We start from the raw sequence: 22,891 nt of genomic DNA, 5'->3' as shown, positions 1-22,891 counted from the left end.
CCCTCTGGAACCAAATCCCCCCAGAGATTAGAATTGCCCCCACCCTCCTTGCCTTTTGGGATTGCTCCCTACCGTACGTGACCACCGGAGGGCAGTGTTCTATCATTAACAATGCTGAATTAGGCATAGCAGGGTTAATGTGATCGTGGGACCTTCTCTGTGGCGGCCCCGACACTCAGGAACGAACTCCCCACAGATATTAGAATTGCCCCCACCCTCCTCGCCTTTCAGGATTGCTCCCCCATTCCTTTGATGTAGCGAACTGCATCATGGCTTGTTAATATTAATAAGGCATTAATAATAAAGATATAGGATGATAAAATTAAAATCCAATTTAAAAAGTTGATTTGTTTTTGTGTCCGCAATACGTGACCACAGGAGGGCAGTTTTCTATCATTAACAATGCTGAATCAGGCATAGCAGGGTGAATGTGATGGCGGGACCTTCTCTGTGGCGGCCCCGGCCCTCTGGAACAAACTCCCCCCAAAGGTTAGAATTGCACCCACCGTCCTTGCCTTTCAGGATTGCTCCCCCATTGCTGTGATGTAGCGAAACGCATCATGGCTTGTTAATATTAATAAGGCATTTATAATAAAGATATCGGATAATAAAATTAAAATTCAATTTAAAAAGTAGATTTCTTTTTTTGTCCGCAATACGTGACCACCGTAGGGCAGTTTTCTATCATTAACAATGCTGAATCAGGCATAGCAGGGTTAATGTGATGGCGGGACCTTCTCTGTGGCGGCCCCGGCCCTCTGGAACAAATTCCCCCCAGAGATTAGAATTGCCCCCACCCTCCTTGCCTTTCAGGATTGCTCCCCCATTCCTTTGATGTATGAAACCGCATCATGGCTTGTTGATATTAATACGGCATTAATAATAAAGATATCGGATAATAAAATTAAAATCCAATTTAAAAAGTAGATATCTTTTTGCGTCCGCAATACGTGACCACAGGAGGGCAGTTTTCTATCATTAACAATGCTGAATCAGGCATAGCAGGATCAATGTGATGGCGGGACCTTTTCCTTCTGTCCTCCAGAGTATACAGGGTTAATGTGATGGCGGGACCTTCTCTGTGGCGGCCCCGGCCCTCTGGAACAAACTTCCCCCAGAGATTAGAATTGCCCCCACCCTCCTTGCCTTTCAGGATTGCTCCCCCATTCCTTTGATGTAGCAAACCCGCATCATCGCTTGTTAATATTAATAAGGCGTTAATAATAAAGACATCGGATGATAAAATTAAAATCCAATACATTACTTTTTGCCTCCGTAAAATTCCGGACGTGACCACCGGAGGGCAGGTTTCTATCATTAACAATGCTGAATCAGGCATAGCGGGGTTAATGTGACGGCGGGACCTTCTCTGTGGCGGCCCCAGCCCTCTGGAATCAACTCGCCCCAGAGATTAGAATTGCCCCCACCCTCCTTGCCTTTCAGGATTGCTCCCCCATTCCTTTGATGTAGCAAACCAGCATCATCGCTTGTTAATATTAATAAGGCGTTAATAATAAAGATATCGGATAATAAAATTAAAATCCAATAGATTCCTTTTTGCGTCCGCAATACCGGACGAGACCACCGGAGGGCATTTTTCTATCATTAACAATGCTGAATCAGGCATAGCAGGGTTAATGTGATGGCGGGACCTTCTCTGTGGCGGCCCCGGCCCTCTGGAACCAACTCCCCCCAGAGATTAGATTTGCCCCCACCCTCCTTGCCTTTTGGGATTGCTCCCTACCGTACGTGATCACCGGAGGGCAGTGTTCTATCATTAACAATGCTGAATCAGGCATAGCAGGGTTAATGTGATGGCCGGACCTTCTCTGTGGCGGCCCCGGCCCTCTGGAACCAACTCCCCCCAGAGATTAGAATTGCCCCCACCCTCCTTGCCTTTCAGGATTGCTCCCCCATTCCTTTGATGTAGCAAACCCGCATCATCGCTTGTTAATATTAATAAGGCGTTAATAATAAAGATATCGGATAATAAAATTAAAATCCAATAGATTTCTTTTTGCCTCCGCAAAATACCGGACGTGACCACCGGAGGGCAGGTTTCTATCATTAACAATGCCGAATCAGGCATAGCGGGGTTAATGTGATGGCGGGACCTTCTCTGTGGCGGCCCCGGCCCTCTGGAACCAACTCCCCCCAGAGATTCGGATTGCCCCCACCCTCCTTGCCTTTCAGGATTGCTCCCCCATTCCTTTGATGTAGGAAACCGCATCATGGCCTTTTGATATTAATAAGGCATTAATTATAAAGATATCGGATAATAAAATTAAAATCCAATTTAAAAAGTAGATATCTTTTTGCGTCCGCAATACGTGACCACAGGAGGGCAGTTTTCTATCATTAACAATGCTGAATCAGGCATAGCAGGGTTAATGTGATGGCGGGACCTTCTCTGTGGCGGCCCCGGCCCTCTGGAACCAAATCCCCCCAGAGATTAGAATTGCCCCCACCCTCCTTGCCTTTTGGGATTGCTCCCTACCGTACGTGACCACCGGAGGGCAGTGTTCTATCATTAACAATGCTGAATTAGGCATAGCAGGGTTAATGTGATCGCGGGACCTTCTCTGTGGCGGCCCCGACACTCAGGAACCAACTCCCCACAGATATTAGAATTGCCCCCACCCTCCTTGCCTTTCAGGATTGCTCCCCCATTCCTTTGATGTAGCGAACTGCATCATGGCTTGTTAATATTAATAAGGCATTAATAATAAAGATATAGGATAATAAAATTAAAATCCAATTTAAAAAGTTGATTTGTTTTTGTGTCCGCAATACGTGACCACAGGAGGGCAGTTTTCTATCATTAACAATGCTGAATCAGCCATAGCAGGGTGAATGTGATGGCGGGACCTTCTCTGTGGCGGCCCCGGCCCTCTGGAACAAACTCCCCCCAAAGGTTAGAATTGCCCCCACCCTCCTTGCCTTTCAGGATTGCTCCCCCATTGCTGTGATGTAGCGAAACGCATCATGGCTTGTTAATATTAATAAGGCATTTATAATAAAGATATCGGATAATAAAATTAAAATTCAATTTAAAAAGTAGATTTCTTTTTGTGTCCGCAATACGTGACCACCGTAGGGCAGTTTTCTATCATTAACAATGCTGAATCAGGCATAGCAGGGTTAATGTGATGGCGGGACCTTCTCTGTAGCGGCCCCGGCCCTCTGGAACCAACTCCCCCCAGAGATTAGATTTGCCCCCTCCCTCCTTGCCTTTTGGGATTGCTCCCTACCGTACGTGACCACCGGAGGGCAGTGTTCTATCATTAACAATGCTGAATTAGGCATAGCAGGGTTAATGTGATGGCGGGACCTTCTCTGTGGCGGCCCCGGCACTCTGGAACCAACTCCCCACAGAGATTAGAATTGCCCCCACCCTCCTTGCCTTTCAGGATTGCTCCCCCATTCCTTTGATGTAGCGAACTGCATCATGGCTTGTTAATATTAATAAGGCATTAATAATAAAGATATAGGATAATAAAATTAAAATCCAATTTAAAAAGTTGATTTCTTTTTGTGTCCGCAATACGTGACCACAGGAGGGCAGTTTTCTATCATTAACAATGCTGAATCAGGCATAGCAGGGTGAATGTGATGGCGGGACCTTCTCTGTGGCGGCCCCGGCCCTCTGGAACCAACTCCCCCCAGAGGTTAGAATTGCCCCCACCCTCCTTGCCTTTCGGGATTGCTCCCCTATTCCTTTGATGTAGCGAAACGCATCATTGCTTGTTAATATTAATAAGGCATTAATAATAAAGATATCGGATAATAAAATTAAAATCCAATAGATTCCTTTTTGCATCCGCAATACCGGACGAGACCACCGGAGGGCATTTTTCTATTATTAACAATGCTGAATCAGGTATAGCAAGGTTAATGTGATGGCGGGACCTTCTCTGTGGCGGCACCGGCCCTCTGGAACCAACTCCCCCCAGAGATTAGAATTGCCCCCACCCTCCTTGCCTTTCAGGATTGTTTCCCCATTCCTTTGATGTACCAAACCGCATCATGGCTTGTTGATATTAATAAGGCATTAATAATAAAGATATCGGATAATAAAATTAAAATCCAATTTAAAAAGTAGATTTCTATTTGTGTCCGCAATACGTGACCACAGCAGGGCAGTTTGCTATCATTAACAATGCTGAATCAGGCATAGCAGGGTGAATGTGATGGCGGGACCTTCTCTGTGGCGGTCCCGGCGCTCCGGAACCAACTCCCCCCAGAGATTAGAATTGCCCCCACCCTCCTTGCCTTTCGGGATTGCTCCCTACTGGACGTGACCATCAGAGGGCAGTTTTCTATCATTAACAATGCTGAATCAGGCATAGCAGGGTTAATGTGATGGCCGGACCTTCTCTGTGGCGGCCCCGGCCCTCTGGAACCAACTCCACCCAGAGATTAGAATTGCCCCCACCCTCCTTGCCTTTCAGGATTGCTCCCCCATTCCTTTGATGTAGCAAACCCGCATCATCGCTTGTTAATATTAATAAGGCGTTAATAAAAAAGATATCGGATAATAAAATTAAAATCCAATAGATTTCTTTTTGCCTCCGCAAAATACCGGACGTGACCACCGGAGGGCAGGTTTCTATCATTAACAATGCCGAATCAGGCATAGCGGGGTTAATGTGATGGCGGGACCTTCTCTGTGGCGGCCCCGGCCCTCTGGAACCAACTCCCCCCAGATATTCGGATTGCCCCCACCCTCCTTGCCTTTCAGGATTGCTCCCCCATTCCTTTGATGTACGAAACCGCATCATGGCCTTTTGATATTAATAAGGCATTAATTATAAAGATATCGGATAATAAAATTAAAATCCAATTTAAAAAGTAGATTTCTTTTTGTGTCCACAATACGTGACCACTGGAGGGCAGTTTTCTATCATTAACAATGCTGAATCAGGCATAGCAGGGTTAATGTGATGGCGGGACCTTCTCTGTGGCGGCCCCGGCCCTCTGGAACCAACTCCCCCCAGAGATTCGGATTGCCCCCACCCTCCTTGCCTTTCAGGATTGCTCCCCCATTCCTTTGATGTAGGAAACCGCATCATGGCCTTTTGATATTAATAAGGCATTAATTATAAAGATATCGGATAATAAAATTAAAATCCAATTTAATAAGTAGATTTCTTTTTGTGTCCGCAATACGTGACCACAGGAGGGCAGTTTTCTATCATTAACAATGCTGAATCAGGCATAGCAGGGTTAATGTGATGGCGGGACCTTCTCTGTGGCGGCCCCGGCCCTCTGGAACCAAATCCCCCCAGAGATTAGAATTGCCCCCACCCTCCTTGCCTTTTGGGATTGCTCCCTACCGTACGTGACCACCGGAGGGCAGTGTTCTATCATTAACAATGCTGAATTAGGCATAGCAGGGTTAATGTGATCGCGGGACCTTCTCTGTGGCGGCCCCGACACTCAGGAACGAACTCCCCACAGATATTAGAATTGCCCCCACCCTCCTCGCCTTTCAGGATTGCTCCCCCATTCCTTTGATATAGCGAACTGCATCATGGCTTGTTAATATTAATAAGGCATTAATAATAAAGATATAGGATAATAAAATTAAAATCCAATTTAAAAAGTTGATTTGTTTTTGTGTCCGCAATACGTGACCACAGGAGGGCAGTTTTCTATCATTAACAATGCTGAATCAGGCATAGCAGGGTGAATGTGATGGCGGGACCTTCTCTGTGGCGGCCCCGGCCCTCTGGAACAAATTCCCCCCAGAGATTAGAATTGCCCCCACCCTCCTTGCCTTTCAGGATTGTTTCCCCATTCCTTTGATGTAGCAAACCGCATTATGGCTTGTTGATATTAATAAGGCATTAATAATAAAGATATCGGATAATAAAATTAAAATCCAATAGATTTCTTTTTGCGTCCGCAATACGTGACCACAGGAGGGCAGTTTTCTATCATTAACAATGCTGAATCAGGCATAGCAGGGTCAATGTGATGGCGGGACCTTTTCCTTCTGTCCTCCAGAGTATACAGGGTTAATGTGATGGCGGGACCTTCTCTGTGGCGGCCCCGGCCCTCTGGAACCAACTTCCCCCAGAGATTAGAATTGCCCCCACCCTCCTTGCCTTTCAGGATTGCTCCCCCATTCCTTTGATGTAGCAAACCCGCATCATCGCTTGTTAATATTAATAAGGCGTTAATAATAAAGATATCGGATAATAAAATTAAAATCCAATAGATTTCTTTTTGCCTCCGCAAAATACCGGACGTGACCACCGGAGGGCAGGTTTCTATCATTAACAATGCTGAATCAGGCATAGCGGGGTTAATGTGATGGCTTGACCTTCTCTGTGGCGGCCCCGGCCCTCTGGAACCAACTCCACCCAGAGGTTAGAATTGCCCCCACCCTCCTTGCCTTTCAGGATTGCTCCCCCATTCCTTTGATGTAGCAAACCCGCATCATCACTTGTTAATATTAATAAGGCGTTAATAATAAAGACATCGGATGATAAAATTAAAATCCAATACATTACTTTTTGCCTCCGTAAAATTCCGGACGTGACCACCGGAGGGCAGGTTTCTATCATTAACAATGCTGAATCAGGCATAGCGGGGTTAATGTGACGGCGGGACCTTCTCTGTGGCGGCCCCAGCCCTCTGGAATCAACTCCCCCCAGAGATTAGAATTGCCCCCACCCTCCTTGCCTTTCAGGATTGCTCCCCCATTCCTTTGATGTAGCAAACCAGCATCATCGCTTGTTAATATTAATAAGGCGTTAATAATAAAGATATCGGATAATAAAATTAAAATCCAATAGATTTCTTTTTGCCTCCGCAAAATAGCGGACGTGACCAACGGAGGGCAGGTTTCTATCATTAACAATGCTGAATCAGGCATAGCGGGGTTAATGTGATGGCGGGACCTTCTCTGTGGCGGCCCCGGTCCTCTGGAACAAACTCCCACCAGAGGTTAGAATTGCCCCCACCCTCCTTGCCTTTCAGGATTGCTCCCCCATTCCTTTGATGTATCAAACCGCATCATGGCTTGTTGATATTAATAAGGCATTAATAATAAAGATATCGGATAATAAAATTAAAATCCAATTTAAAAAGTAGATTTCTTTTTGTGTCCGCAATACGTGACCACAGGAGGGCAGTTTTCTATCATTAACAATGCTGAATCAGGCATAGCAGGGTGAATGTGATGGCGGGACCTTCTCTGTGGCGGCCCCGGCCCTCTGGAACCAACTCGTCCCAGAGATTAGAATTGCCCCCACCCTCCTTGCCTTTCGGGATTGCTCCCCTATTCCTTTGATGTAGCGAACCGCATCATTGCTTGTTAATATTAATAAGGCATTAATAATAAAGATATCGGATAATAAAATTAAAATCCAATAGATTCCTTTTTGCGTCCGCAATACCGGACGAGACCACCGGAGGGCATTTTTCTATCATTAACAATGCTGAATCAGGCATAGCAGGGTTAATGTGATGGCGGGACCTTCTCTGTGGCGGCCCCGGCCCTCTGGAACCAACTCCCCCCAGAGATTAGATTTGCCCCCACCCTCCTTGCCTTTTGGGATTGCTCCCTACCGTACGTGATCACCGGAGGGCAGTGTTCTATCATTAACAATGCTGAATCAGGCATAGCAGGGTTAATGTGATGGCCGGACCTTCTCTGTGGCGGCCCCGGCCCTCTGGAACCAACTCCCCCCAGAGATTAGAATTGCCCCCACCCTCCTTGCCTTTCAGGATTGCTCCCCCATTCCTTTGATGTAGCAAACCCGCATCATCGCTTGTTAATATTAATAAGGCGTTAATAATAAAGATATCGGATAATAAAATTAAAATCCAATAGATTTCTTTTTGCCTCCGCAAAATACCGGACGTGACCACCGGAGGGCAGGTTTCTATCATTAACAATGCCGAATCAGGCATAGCGGGGTTAATGTGATGGCGGGACCTTCTTTGTGGCGGCCCTGGCCCTCTGGAACCAACTCCCCCCAGAGATTCGGATTGCCCCCACCCTCCTTGCCTTTCAGGATTGCTCCCCCATTCCTTTGATGTAGGAAACCGCATCATGGCCTTTTGATATTAATAAGGCATTAATTATAAAGATATCGGATAATAAAATTAAAATCCAATTTAAAAAGTAGATTTCTTTTTGTGTCCACAATACGTGACCACTGGAGGGCAGTTTTCTATCATTAACAATGCTGAATCAGGCATAGCAGGGTTAATGTGATGGCGGGACCTTCTCTGTGGCGGCCCCGGCCCTCTGGAACCAACTCCCCCCAGAGATTCGGATTGCCCCCACCCTCCTTGCCTTTCAGGATTGCTCCCCCATTCCTTTGATGTAGGAAACCGCATCATGGCCTTTTGATATTTATAAGGCATTAATTATAAAGATATCGGATAATAAAATTAAAATCCAATTTAAAAAGTAGATTTCTTTTTGTGTCCGCAATACGTGACCACCGTAGGGCAGTTTTCTATCATTAACAATGCTGAATCAGGCATAGCAGGGTTAATGTGATGGCGGGACCTTCTCTGTGGCGGCCCCGGCCCTCTGGAACAAATTCCCCCCAGAGATTAGAATTGCCCCCACCCTCCTTGCCTTTCAGGATTGCTCCCCCATTCCTTTGATGTATGAAACCGCATCATGGCTTGTTGATATTAATACGGCATTAATAATAAAGATATCGGATAATAAAATTAAAATCCAATTTAAAAAGTAGATTTCTTTTTGCGTCCGCAATACGTGACCACAGGAGGGCAGTTTTCTATCATTAACAATGCTGAATCAGGCATAGCAGGGTGAATGTGATGGCGGGATCTTCTCTGTGGCGGCCCCGGCCCTCTGGAACAAATTCCCCCCAGAGATTAGAATTGCCCCCACCCTCCTTGCCTTTCAGGATTGTTTCCCCATTCCTTTGATGTAGCAAACCGCATTATGGCTTGTTGATATTAATAAGGCATTAATAATAAAGATATCGGATAATAAAATTAAAATCCAATAGATTTCTTTTTGCGTCCGCAATACGTGACCACAGGAGGGCAGTTTTCTATCATTAACAATGCTGAATCAGGCATAGCAGGGTCAATGTGATGGCGGGACCTTTTCCTTCTGTCCTCCAGAGTATACAGGGTTAATGTGATGGCGGGACCTTCTCTGTGGCGGCCCCGGCCCTCTGGAACCAACTTCCCCCCGAGATTAGAATTGCCCCCACCCTCCTTGCCTTTCAGGATTGCTCCCCCATTCCTTTGATGTAGCAAACCCGCATCATCGCTTGTTAATATTAATAAGGCGTTAATAATAAAGATATCGGATAATAAAATTAAAATCCAATAGATTTCTTTTTGCCTCCGCAAAATACCGGACGTGACCACCGGAGGGCAGGTTTCTATCATTAACAATGCTGAATCAGGCATAGCGGGGTTAATGTGATGGCTTGACCTTCTCTGTGGCGGCCCCGGCCCTCTGGAACCAACTCCACCCAGAGGTTAGAATTGCCCCCACCCTCCTTGCCTTTCAGGATTGCTCCCCCATTCCTTTGATGTAGCAAACCCGCATCATCACTTGTTAATATTAATAAGGCGTTAATAATAAAGACATCGGATGATAAAATTAAAATCCAATACATTACTTTTTGCCTCCGTAAAATTCCGGACGTGACCACCGGAGGGCAGGTTTCTATCATTAACAATGCTGAATCAGGCATAGCGGGGTTAATGTGACGGCGGGACCTTCTCTGTGGCGGCCCCAGCCCTCTGGAATCAACTCCCCCCAGAGATTAGAATTGCCCCCACCCTCCTTGCCTTTCAGGATTGCTCCCCCATTCCTTTGATGTAGCAAACCAGCATCATCGCTTGTTAATATTAATAAGGCGTTAATAATAAAGATATCGGATAATAAAATTAAAATCCAATAGATTTCTTTTTGCCTCCGCAAAATAGCGGACGTGACCAACGGAGGGCAGGTTTCTATCATTAACAATGCTGAATCAGGCATAGCGGGGTTAATGTGATGGCGGGACCTTCTCTGTGGCGGCCCCGGTCCTCTGGAACAAACTCCCACCAGAGGTTAGAATTGCCCCCACCCTCCTTGCCTTTCAGGATTGCTCCCCCATTCCTTTGATGTATCAAACCGCATCATGGCTTGTTGATATTAATAAGGCATTAATAATAAAGATATCGGATAATAAAATTAAAATCCAATTTAAAAAGTAGATTTCTTTTTGTGTCGGCAATACGTGACCACAGGAGGGCAGTTTTCTATCATTAACAATGCTGAATCAGGCATAGCAGGGTGAATATGATGGCGGGACCTTCTCTGTGGCGGCCCCGGCCCTCTGGAACCAACTCGTCCCAGAGATTAGAATTGCCCCCACCCTCCTTGCCTTTCGGGATTGCTCCCCTATTCCTTTGATGTAGCGAACCGCATCATTGCTTGTTAATATTAATAAGGCATTAATAATAAAGATATCGGATAATAAAATTAAAATCCAATAGATTCCTTTTTGCGTCCGCAATACCGGACGAGACCACCGGAGGGCATTTTTCTATCATTAACAATGCTGAATCAGGCATAGCAAGGTTAATGTGATGGCGGGACCTTCTCTGTGGCGGCACCGGCCCTCTGGAACCAACTCCCCCCAGAGATTAGAATTGCCCCCACCCTCCTTGCCTTTCAGGATTGTTTCCCCATTCCTTTGATGTAGCAAACCGCATCATGGCTTGTTGATATTAATAAGGCATTAATAATAAAGATATCGGATAATAAAATTAAAATCCAATTTAAAAAGTGGATTTCTTTTTGTGTCCGCAATACGTGACTACAGCAGGGCAGTTTTCTATAATTAACAATGCTGAATCAGGCATAGCAGAGTGAATGTGACGGCGGGACCTTCTCTCTGGCGGCCCCGGCCCTCTGGAACCAACTCCCCCGAGAGATTAGAATTGCCCCCACCCTCCCTGCCTTTCAGGACTGCTCCCCCATTCCTTTGATGTATCAAAGCGCATCATGGCTTGTTGATAGTAATAAGGCATTAATAATAAAGAAATCGGATAATAAAATTAAAATCCAATTTAAAAAGTAGATTTCTTTTTGTGTCCGCAATACGTGACCACCGGAGGGCAGTTTTCTATCATTAACAATGCTGAATCAGGCATAGCAGAGTTAATGTGATCGCGGGAACTTCTCTGTGGCGGCCCCGGCCCTCTGGAACCAACTCCCCCCAGAGATTAGGATTGCCTCACCCTCCTTGCCTTTCAGGATTGCTCCCCCATTCCTTTGTTGTATCAAACCGCATCATGGCTTGTTGATATTAATAAGGCATTAATAATAAAGATATCGGATAATAAAATTAAAATCCAATAATTTCTTTTTGCGTCCGCAATACGTGACCACAGGAGGGCAGTTTTCTATCATTAACAATGCTGAATCAGGCATAGCAGGGTGAATGTGATGGCGGGATCTTCTCTGTGGCGGCCCCGGCCCTCTGGAACCAACTCCCCCCAGAGATTAGATTTGCCCCCACCCTCCTTGCCTTTTGGGATTGCTCCATACCGTACGTGACCACCGGAGGGCAGTGTTCTATCATTAACAATGCTGAATTAGGCATAGCAGGGTTAATGTGATGGCGGGACCTTCTCTGTGGCGGCCCCGGCCCTCTGGAACCAGCTCGCCCCAGAGATTAGAATTGCCCCCACCCTCCTTGCCTTTTGGGATTGCTCCCCTATTCCTTTGATGTAGCGAACCGCATCATTGCTTGTTAATATTAATAAGGCATTAATAATAAAGATATCGGATAATAAAATTAAAATCCAATAGATTCCTTTTTGCGTCCGCAATACCGGACGAGACCACCGGAGGGCATTTTTCTATCATTAACAATGCTGAATCAGGCATAGCAGGGTTAATGTGATGGCGGGACGTTCTCTGTGGCGGCCCTGGCACTCTGGAACCAACTCCCCACAGAGATTAGAATTGCCCCCACCCCGGCCCTCTGGAACCAACTCCCCCCAGAGATTAGGATTGCCTCACCCTCCTTGCCTTTCAGGATTGCTCCCCCATTCCTTTGTTGTATCAAACCGCATCATGGCTTGTTGATATTAATAAGGCATTAATAATAAAGATATCGGATAATAAAATTAAAATCCAATAATTTCTTTTTGCGTCCGCAATACGTGACCACAGGAGGGCAGTTTTCTATCATTAACAATGCTGAATCAGGCATAGCAGGGTGAATGTGATGGCGGGATCTTCTCTGTGGCGGCCCCGACCCTCTGGAACCAACTCCCCCCAGAGATTAGATTTGCCCCCACCCTCCTTGCCTTTTGGGATTGCTCCCTACCGTACGTGACCACCGGAGGGCAGTGTTCTATCATTAACAATGCTGAATTAGGCATAGCAGGGTTAATGTGATGGCGGGACCTCCTCTGTGGCGGCCCCGGCAGTCTGGAACCAACTCCCCACAGAGATTAGAATTGCCCCCACCCTCCTTGCCTTTCAGGATTGCTCCCCCATTCCTTTGATGTAGCGAACTGCATCATGGCTTGTTAATATTAATAAGGCATTAATAATAAAGATATAGGATAATAAAATTAAAATCCAATTTAAAAAGTTGATTTCTTTTTGTGTCCGCAATACGTGACCACAGGAGGGCAGTTTTCTATCATTAACAATGCTGAATCAGGCATAGCAGGGTGAATGTGATGGCGGGACCTTCTCTGTGGCGGCCCCGGCCCTCTGGAACAAACTCCCCCCAGAGGTTAGAATTGCCCCCACCCTCCTTGCCTTTCAGGATTGCACCCCCATTCCTTTGATGTATCAAACCGCATCATGAGTTGTTGATATTAATAAGGCATTAATAATAAAGATATCAGATAAAAAAATTAAAATTCAATAGATTTCTTTTTGCGTACGCAATACCGGACGTGACCACCGGAGGGCAGTTTTCTATCATTAACAATGCTGAATCAGGCATAGCAAGGTTAATGTGATGGCGGGACCTTCTCTGTGGCGGCACCGGCCCTCTGGAACCAACTCCCCCCAGAGATTAGAATTGCCCCCACCCTCCTTGCCTTTCAGGATTGTTTCCCCATTCCTTTGATGTAGCAAACCGCATCATGGCTTGTTGATATTAATAAGGCATTAATAATAAAGATATCGGATAATAAAATTAAAATCCAATTTAAAAAGTGGATTTCTTTTTGTGTCCGCAATACGTGACCACCGGAGGGCAGTTTTCTATCATTAACAATGCTGAATCAGGCATAGCAGGGTGAATGTGATGGCGGGACCTTCTCTGTGGCGGCCCCGGCCCTCTGGAACCAACTCGTCCCAGAGATTAGAATTGCCCCCACCCTCCTTGCTTTTCGGGATTGCTCCCCTATTCCTTTGATGTAGCGAACCGCATCATTGCTTGTTAATATTAATAAGGCATTAATAATAAAGATATCGGATAATAAAATTAAAATCCAATAGATTCCTTTTTGCGTCCGCAATACCGGACGAGACCACCGGAGGGCATTTTTCTATCATTAACAATGCTGAATCAGGCATAGCAGGGTTAATGTGATGGTGGGACCTTCTCTGTGGCGGCCCCGGCCCTCTGGAACCAACTCCCCCCAGAGATTAGATTTGCCCCCACCCTCCTTGCCTTTTGGGATTGCTCCCTACCGTACGTGATCACCGGAGGGCAGTGTTCTATCATTAACAATGCTGAATCAGACATAGCAGGGTTAATGTGATGGCCGGACCTTCTCTGTGGCGGCCCCGGCCCTCTGGGACCAACTCCCCCCAGAGATTAGAATTGCCCCCACCCTCCTTGCCTTTCAGGATTGCTCCCCCATTCCTTTGATGTAGCAAACCCGCATCATCGCTTGTTAATATTAATAAGGCGTTAATAATAAAGATATCGGATAATAAAATTAAAATCCAATAGATTTCTTTTTGCCTCAGCAAAATACCGGACGTGACCACCGGAGGGCAGGTTTCTATCATTAACAATGCCGAATCAGGCATAACGGTGTTAATGTGAAGGCGGGACCTTCTCTGTGGCGGCCCCGGCCCTCTGGAACCAACTCCCCCCAGAGATTAGAATTGCCCCCACCCTCCTTGCCTTTCAGGACTGCTCCCCCATTCCTTTGATGTAGCAAACCCGCATCATCGCTTGTTAATATTAATAAGGCGTTAATAATAAAGATATCGGATAATAAAATTAAAATCCAATAGATTTCTTTTTGCCTCCGCAAAATACTTGACGTGACCAGCGGAGGGCAGGTTTCTATCATTAACGATGCTGAATCAGGCATAGCGGGGTGAATGTGATGGCGGGACCTTCTCTGTGGCGGCCTCGGCTGTCTGGAACCAACTCCCCCCAGAGATTAGAATTGCCCCCACCCTCCTTGCCTTTCGTAAGCTACTCAAAACCCACCTCTGTTGCCAGGCATGGGGCAATTAATATTCCTTTTCCCCCTAGGCCTTTGCAATTTTATGCATGGTATGTTTGTATGTATGTATGTTTGGTTGTTTATATTAAGGGGTTTTTAATTCGTTCTTAGTATTGGATTATAATTGTACACTGTTTTATGACTGCTGTTAACCGCCCCGAGTCTTTGGAGAGGGGCGGCATATAAATCCAATAAGTAAATGATTAAATAAACAAATGATTAAATAAATAAATAAATAAATAAAGTTATTTCAATTTATATAAAAATAGAAACATAGAAACATAGAAACATAGAAGACTGACGGCAGAAAAAGACCTCATGGTCCATCTAGTCTGCCCTTATACTATTTTCTGTATTTTATCTTAGGATGGATATATGTTTATCCCAGGCATGCTTAAATTCCGTTACTGTGGATTTACCAACCACGTCTGCTGGAAGTTTGTTCCAAGGATCTACTACTCTTTCAGTAAAATAATATTTTCTCAAGTTGCCTTTGATCTTTCCCCCAACTAACTTCAGATTGTGTCCCTTTGTTCTTGTGTTCACTTTCCTGTTAAAAACACTTCCCTCCTGAACCCTATTTAACCCTTTAACATATTTAAATGTTTCGATCATGTCCCCCCTTTTCCTTCTGTCGTCCAGACCAGTGATTTTCAACCTTTTTTGAGCCACGGCACATTTTTTACATTTACAAAACCATGGGGCACATTGAGTGGAGTGGGGGTGGGGGGCGGCTAAAAAAAGTTTGGACAAAAAAATTCTCTCTCTCTTCCTCCCTTTCGCTCTATTTCTCTCTCCCTCCCTCTTTCTCTCCCTTCCTCTTTTTTTCTCTCTCTCTCCACCCCTCTTTCTTTCTCTCTTCCTTCTTTCCTCTTTTTTGCTCTCTTTCTCCCTCCCTACCTCCCTCTATGTCTTTTTCTCTCCCACCCTCCCTCTCTTTATCTCACTCTCTTGCTTTCTTGCTTTCTTTCTCTCTCTTGCTCTCTCTCTTGCTTTCTTTCTGTCGTTCTCTTTCTTTCTCTCTCTTGCTTGCTTTCTCTCTCTCTTGCTTGTTTTCTCTCTCTCTTGCTCTTTCTTTCTCTCTTTCTCTCTCTCTCTTTCTTTCCCTCTTGTTTTCTTTCTCTCTCTGAGCTTCGCGGCACACCTGACCATGTCTTGCGGCACACTAGTGTGCCACGGCACACTGGTTGAAAAACACTGGTCCGGACTATACAGATTGAGTTCATTAAGTGTTTCCTGATACGTTTTATACTTAAGACCTTCCACCATTCTTGTAGCCCGTCTTTGGACCCGTTCAATTTTGTCAATATCTTTTTGTAGGTGAGGTCTCCAGAACTGAACACAGTACTCCAAATGTGGTCTCACCAGCGCTCTATATAAGGGGATCACAATCTCCCTCTTCCTGCTAGTTATACCTCTAGCTATGCAGCCAAGCATCCTACTTGCCTTTCCTACCGCCCGACCACACTGCTCACCATTTTTGAGACTGTCAGAAATCACTACCCCTAAATCCTTCTCTTCTGAAGTTTTTGCTAACACAGAACTGCCAACGCAATACTCAGATTGAGGATTCCTTTTCCCCAAGTGCATTATTTTACATTTGGAAACATTAAACTGCAGTTTCCATAGCTTTGACCATTTATCTAGTAACGCTAAATCATTTACCATATTACAGACGCCTCCAGGAATATCAACCCTATTGGACACTTTAGAGTCATCGGCAAATAGGCAAACCTTCCCTACCAAACCTTCCCCTATGTCACTCACAAACATATTAAAAAGAATAGGACCCAGAACAGACCCTTGTGGCACACCGCTTGTAACCTGTCTCTGCTCAGAATACTCGCCATTAACAATAACTCTTTGATGTCTACGCTTCAGCCAGCTTGAAATCCACTGAACTATCCAGGGATTAAGTCCAATCTTCACTAATTTATCTATCAGCTCTTTATGTGGAACCGTATCAAAGGCTTTGCTGAAGTCCAGATAGGCAATATCCACGGCACCACCTTGATCCAACACCTTTGTGACATAGTCAAAGAACTCAATGAGATTAGTCTGACACGATTTGCCTTCAGTAAAGCCACGCTGATTTGGGTCCAATAAGTTATTGTTTTTTAGATGCCGATTTATCCTCTTTTTGAGTAGAGTCTCCATCATTTTAACTACAACTGATGTCAAGCTAACTGGCCTGTAGTTACCAGCTTCTTCTCTACTGCCCTTCTTGCGGATAGGCACAACACTGGCCATTCTCCAATCCTCAGGAACATCTCCCGTTAACAGGGATTGGTTAAACAATTCAGTCAGGGGGGCAGCAATGACAGATCTGAGTTCTTTAAGAACTCTGGGGTGGATGCCATCTGGACCCATTGCCTTATTTATCTTTAATCTTTGAAGTTCTTCTAAGACATCGGCTTCTAAGATCACTGGAGCCGAATCCGTACAGCTGGAAGCAATGCTACATCCCTCTATAGTATTATTTTGTAAGGTGTCTTTTGAGAAAACTGAACAGAAGTAGCTATTGAAATGGTCAGCGATCTCCTTATTCCCATCAATGCATGTATTATTCCCGGTACTAAGGTTTGCGATGCCGCAGTTTTTCTTCTTCCTATCACTAATATATCTGAAGAAGGTTTTATCTCCCTTCTTTACAGATTTTTCAATTTCTTCCTCTTTTGAGGCTTTAGCAGCATATATTATCTGTTTCGCTTCCTTCTGTTTCATTTTATACACCTCCCTATCAGCTATACTTCCAGACTCTTTATACCTCCTATAGGTAGCCTTTTTTTCATTGACTATAGCCCTTACATCATTGCTAAACCATAGCGGTTTCTTCTTCCTTTTACCTTTAGTTACTTGCTTTACATAAAGTGTTGTGGCTTTTAAGATGGCCTTTTTTAATACAGTCCACCGGGTGCTCGCTCCTGCCATTTTATCCCTCCCCTTTAATTAATTATTTAAATATTCCCCCATTGCATTAAAATTTGTTTTTCTGAAATCCAATACTTTGGTTGCAGTATAGGATTGCTCACAATCAGTTTTTACATCAAACCATAACATCAGGCATGTTGAAATCACCCATAACCACAATATCTCCCTTTACTGCCATTAGGGTAATCTCATCCACCATCTTGTTGTCACGTTCCTCAGATTGCCCTGGAGGCCTATAGATTTATACATGGTATGCTTGTGTGTGTGTATGTTAGTATAGGGTTTTTTAAAAACTTTTAATATTTTAATTAATTGGATTATGTATTGGATTGTTTTTTCACTTGTTGTGAGCCGCCCCGAGTCTTCGGAGAGGGGCGGCATACAAATCCAAATAATAAATAAATAAATAAATAAATAAATAATCACCCCAATTCTAATGACAGAACCGTCTTTATTTTGCATGCAAATCCAGAGGGTCTCCAGATCTTTACACGTATTTTGAATTAGTATTGTTTTTAGACTTTCTTTAACATAAAGGGCTACTCCACCTCCCCTTCTCTCTATTCTATCCTTCCTATACAGTGTATATCCCGGTATGGATATTTCTCATTCATTACAATCCTTAAACCACGTCTCAGTTACAGCAACCAGATCCAAATTATCTCTAGATATTATGGCCATTAACTCACAGAGCTTGTCGCTCAAGCTTCGAGCATTCGTGAACATTACCCGAAGAACATTATTTTCATTATTAGTTTGCCCCTTATGATCAACACCTACATCTATTTTATTTACAGCTCCCTTTTCATAAGCTTCCAGAAACTGATTTATCCTCATTGGTCGGGGACAGAAATCCTCCACATCCGGTACATCTCTGTCCCCTTTACGTAGTTTAAATGCCTGTCCAAAAAAGTTCTGAATTCCTCACCGAGCACCTGGGCACCTCCGTACGATGGACGCAAACCATCCCTCTTAAACAACTCCCTATTAGACCACCAACTGACATCATGACTTACATAACCAAAACCTTCAGCTTTACACCAGCGCCTCAACCACACATTAAACTCTCCGATACAACTTGTTTTACCCTCCTGGCCACAAACCGGTAACACCTCTGAGAAAGTCACCGAATCAGTTATTTTACCCAGCTCCACACTTAGACATTGAAATTTACTACATTAACATTTCTCGGACAAATCGTTTGTGCCAAGATGCACCACCACATCAACTTTATTACCTTTACTGACAAAATTATGCTGTTAATTTCAAACTTACATAGTAAAACGGATTTCTTTCATAAAATTAGTTCTCTGGGTACAACGCGGTTGATTTTCAAAAGGATATTCCCAATATTTCTAGCCAAATATGTATAAAAAGTGACAATAAAGGCACACAGCAAGGCCGAGCGGGGGTGGCCCTTTCGTGGCAAAAATAAACCAATAAGAAAAATTTTTTTCAGTTCATTTATATTTTTCTTACGTTCAGGATCGTTCAATTTAGTATATCAAACCTTTTGGGGGGAAATTCCTTAGGGATTTGTAGCCTTAAAAAATATAAAGGGACACGAAATTCAGAAAGGATGGGGGGAGGGGATTTTCGATCAAAATAAAAATATAAGTCTCAATTTTTCCAGTTCAATTTTCACATCATTACGTTCATAAACGTTGAAACTAGTTTTCCAGTGGAAAAAGTTTTGAAAAAGATCAAATTCAAGTAGCTAAAAAAATTATTTTCGGTCCGGTCAGATACGAAGAGAAACAGACTGGAAGCGATGATTTTTTTTTGTCCAGAAAACAATTAGCCACCACCCCAAAAATATTTTTTTAGGATCAGCATCGTTAAATCGAGTAAACGAACGCCTAAGATTTTAAAGAATATTTCGGATCGGGAGCATAAAAAAATAAAAAGCGAAAACGGTTGCAAGCAGCCGAGGGGGGGGGGGGGGGGCTTATTTCCGATTTTAAAAAAGCAGTAAGAATCATTTTTTTCAGTTCCTTTATATTTTTCTTATATTCAGAAATGTTGAAGCTACCAATCCCACAGCAACTTTAGTAAAATAGAATCCATTTTGCAAGCAAACCCATCCATAAATTGAAAAAACTTTCACAAAAACGGGGGGGGCATGCATTATATCGCCAAAATAAACCTATAAGAATTACCTTTTTCATTTCAACGTTGATATCATTGCGTGCAGAAACGTTGAGACTACTTTTCAAGTGAAAAAAGTATTCGAATCGACCAAACATAAGCCCTTCAAATGAAGAGTTTTCGGTCCGGATCGTACGTGGCTTTAAAAAGATCTTAGCAGGCGTAAGCAGCTTCTGCTTTGCATATTCAAATTTTCTCACTTCCCACAATGCTCGGTTGCGGAACCCAGGATGGTTTTTCTTTAACGTAAAATCGCGAAACGGCTCCAAAAAACACGTGAACCGCAAAGCAACGCATATTTTCTTCACACTTAGAAGGGAATAAGTTGGAAAAAAAATGTTAACACCATAACCTTAACGTACACTAAATTAGGTGTGACTCAAAAATTTTTGCCATCAAATCCAATTAACTTCCTTAGCCATTCAAGTCACAGGCACGCTGCAAATGGCAACGGCTGGGCTGTGGATGCTACTACCGGTAATTCCGGCCTATCGGTGGCCCTGCTTTAAAAGCAGGGCTTCCGGAAGTTTGAAATGTCAGACCACCTAGTTCAGATTTGTCCACCAAACGGGGTCAATTGGAAAGTCCCTGCAAAACGCGTGATTCCTAGGATGGTGAGTATGTTTTAATTTTAGGGGCTATGGTTTTAGCGTTCTAGGGGTTAGGGTTATTAGCCGAGGGGAGCAGGAAATGGAGTCGGGCCAGCAGTCATAGGGGAGGGGCTTAGGGTTAGGTGAGGGGTGAATGGTCAGGGGGTTAAGGGTGCATGGTCAGGGGGTGAAAGTTTGGGGTTAGGAGGTTAAAGGTTTTGGGGGGGTCAGAGGTTGCAGTCAGGAGGTAGTGGGTCAAAGGTCAGGAGGTCAAATGTTGGGGGCTGGGGTGTCAGGAGTCGAGGGTTGAAGGTCAGGGGTCATTGGTCAGGGGTGAAAGGTTAGGGGTTAGGTCTTGGTAGGCCCTTGGTCACGTGGCTGAAGGGTCAAGTGATGTCAAAGGTTGGGGTCAGGGTAAAAGGTCAGGGGTGTCAAAGGTCAGAGGTTGGGTCTGGGGGTCAGGGGGTCAAAGGTCAGGGGGTGAGGGTCAAATTTAAGGGGTTGGGTGTCACGCGTCAAAGGTCAGGGGCTTTGGGGGTGGTGGTTGGGGTTAAAAAACATATATATTTAATAGAAACAGAAAATAAAGGCCCAAAAAAAGACAGGCCTGGTACATAGGAGATGGATAGCTCAGGGCAATAGTGCTCTGCTTATGAAGTCAAGACTTCATAGGATCGAATCCCAGTAGAACCCGGAAGTTAGAAGGGTTAGGGTTAGGGTTAGGGTTAGGGTTAGGGTTAGGGTTAGGGTTAGGGTTAGGGTTAGGGTTAGGGTTAGGGTTAGGGTTAGGGTTAGGGTTAGGGTTAGGGTTAGGGTTAGGGTTAGGGTTAGGGTTAGGGTTAGGGTTAGGGTTAGGGTTAGGGTTAGGGTTAGGGTTAGGGTTAGGGTTAGGGTTAGGGTTAGGGTTAGGGTTAGGGTTAGGGTTAGGGTTAGGGTTAGGGTTAGGGTTAGGGTTAGGGTTAGGGTTAGGGTTAGGGTTAGGGTTAGGGTTAGGGTTAGGGTTAGGGTTAGGGTTAGGGTTAGGGTTAGGGTTAGGGTTAGGGTTAGGGTTAGGGTTAGGGTTAGGGTTAGGGTTAGGGTTAGGGTTAGGGTTAGGGTTAGGGTTAGGGTTAGGGTTAGGGTTAGGGTTAGGGTTAGGGTTAGGGTTAGGGTTAGGGTTAGGGTTAGGGTTAGGGTTAGGGTTAGGGTTAGGGTTAGGGTTAGGGTTAGGGTTAGGGTTAGGGTTAGGGTTAGGGTTAGGGTTAGGGTTAGGGTTAGGGTTAGGGTTAGGGTTAGGGTTAGGGTTAGGGTTAGGGTTAGGGTTAGGGTTAGGGTTAGGGTTAGGGTTAGGGTTAGGGTTAGGGTTAGGGTTAGGGTTAGGGTTAGGGTTAGGGTTAGGGTTAGGGTTAGGGTTAGGGTTAGGGTTAGGGTTAGGGTTAGGGTTAGGGTTAGGGTTAGGGTTAGGGTTAGGGTTAGGGTTAGGGTTAGGGTTAGGGTTAGGGTTAGGGTTAGGGTTAGGGTTAGGGTTAGGGTTAGGGTTAGGGTTAGGGTTAGGGTTAGGGTTAGGGTTAGGGTTAGGGTTAGGGTTAGGGTTAGGGTTAGGGTTAGGGTTAGGGTTAGGGTTAGGGTTAGGGTTAGGGTTAGGGTTAGGGTTAGGGTTAGGGTTAGGGTTAGGGTTAGGGTTAGGGTTAGGGTTAGGGTTAGGGTTAGGGTTAGGGTTAGGGTTAGGGTTAGGGTTAGGGTTAGGGTTAGGGTTAGGGTTAGGGTTAGGGTTAGGGTTAGGGTTAGGGTTAGGGTTAGGGTTAGGGTTAGGGTTAGGGTTAGGGTTAGGGTTAGGGTTAGGGTTAGGGTTAGGGTTAGGGTTAGGGTTAGGGTTAGGGTTAGGGTTAGGGTTAGGGTTAGGGTTAGGGTTAGGGTTAGGGTTAGGGTTAGGGTTAGGGTTAGGGTTAGGGTTAGGGTTAGGGTTAGGGTTAGGGTTAGGGTTAGGGTTAGGGTTAGGGTTAGGGTTAGGGTTAGGGTTAGGGTTAGGGTTAGGGTTAGGGTTAGGGTTAGGGTTAGGGTTAGGGTTAGGGTTAGGGTTAGGGTTAGGGTTAGGGTTAGGGTTAGGGTTAGGGTTAGGGTTAGGGTTAGGGTTAGGGTTAGGGTTAGGGTTAGGGTTAGGGTTAGGGTTAGGGTTAGGGTTAGGGTTAGGGTTAGGGTTAGGGTTAGGGTTAGGGTTAGGGTTAGGGTTAGGGTTAGGGTTAGGGTTAGGGTTAGGGTTAGGGTTAGGGTTAGGGTTAGGGTTAGGGTTAGGGTTAGGGTTAGGGTTAGGGTTAGGGTTAGGGTTAGGGTTAGGGTTAGGGTTAGGGTTAGGGTTAGGGTTAGGGTTAGGGTTAGGGTTAGGGTTAGGGTTAGGGTTAGGGTTAGGGTTAGGGTTAGGGTTAGGGTTAGGGTTAGGGTTAGGGTTAGGGTTAGGGTTAGGGTTAGGGTTAGGGTTAGGGTTAGGGTTAGGGTTAGGGTTAGGGTTAGGGTTAGGGTTAGGGTTAGGGTTAGGGTTAGGGTTAGGGTTAGGGTTAGGGTTAGGGTTAGGGTTAGGGTTAGGGTTAGGGTTAGGGTTAGGGTTAGGGTTAGGGTTAGGGTTAGGGTTAGGGTTAGGGTTAGGGTTAGGGTTAGGGTTAGGGTTAGGGTTAGGGTTAGGGTTAGGGTTAGGGTTAGGGTTAGGGTTAGGGTTAGGGTTAGGGTTAGGGTTAGGGTTAGGGTTAGGGTTAGGGTTAGGGTTAGGGTTAGGGTTAGGGTTAGGGTTAGGGTTAGGGTTAGGGTTA

Source organism: Erythrolamprus reginae, chromosome 11 (genome assembly GCF_031021105.1).
Source record: "Erythrolamprus reginae isolate rEryReg1 chromosome 11, rEryReg1.hap1, whole genome shotgun sequence".
Lineage (NCBI taxonomy): Eukaryota > Metazoa > Chordata > Lepidosauria > Squamata > Dipsadidae > Erythrolamprus > Erythrolamprus reginae.
This window is presented reverse-complemented; position numbering follows the sequence as displayed.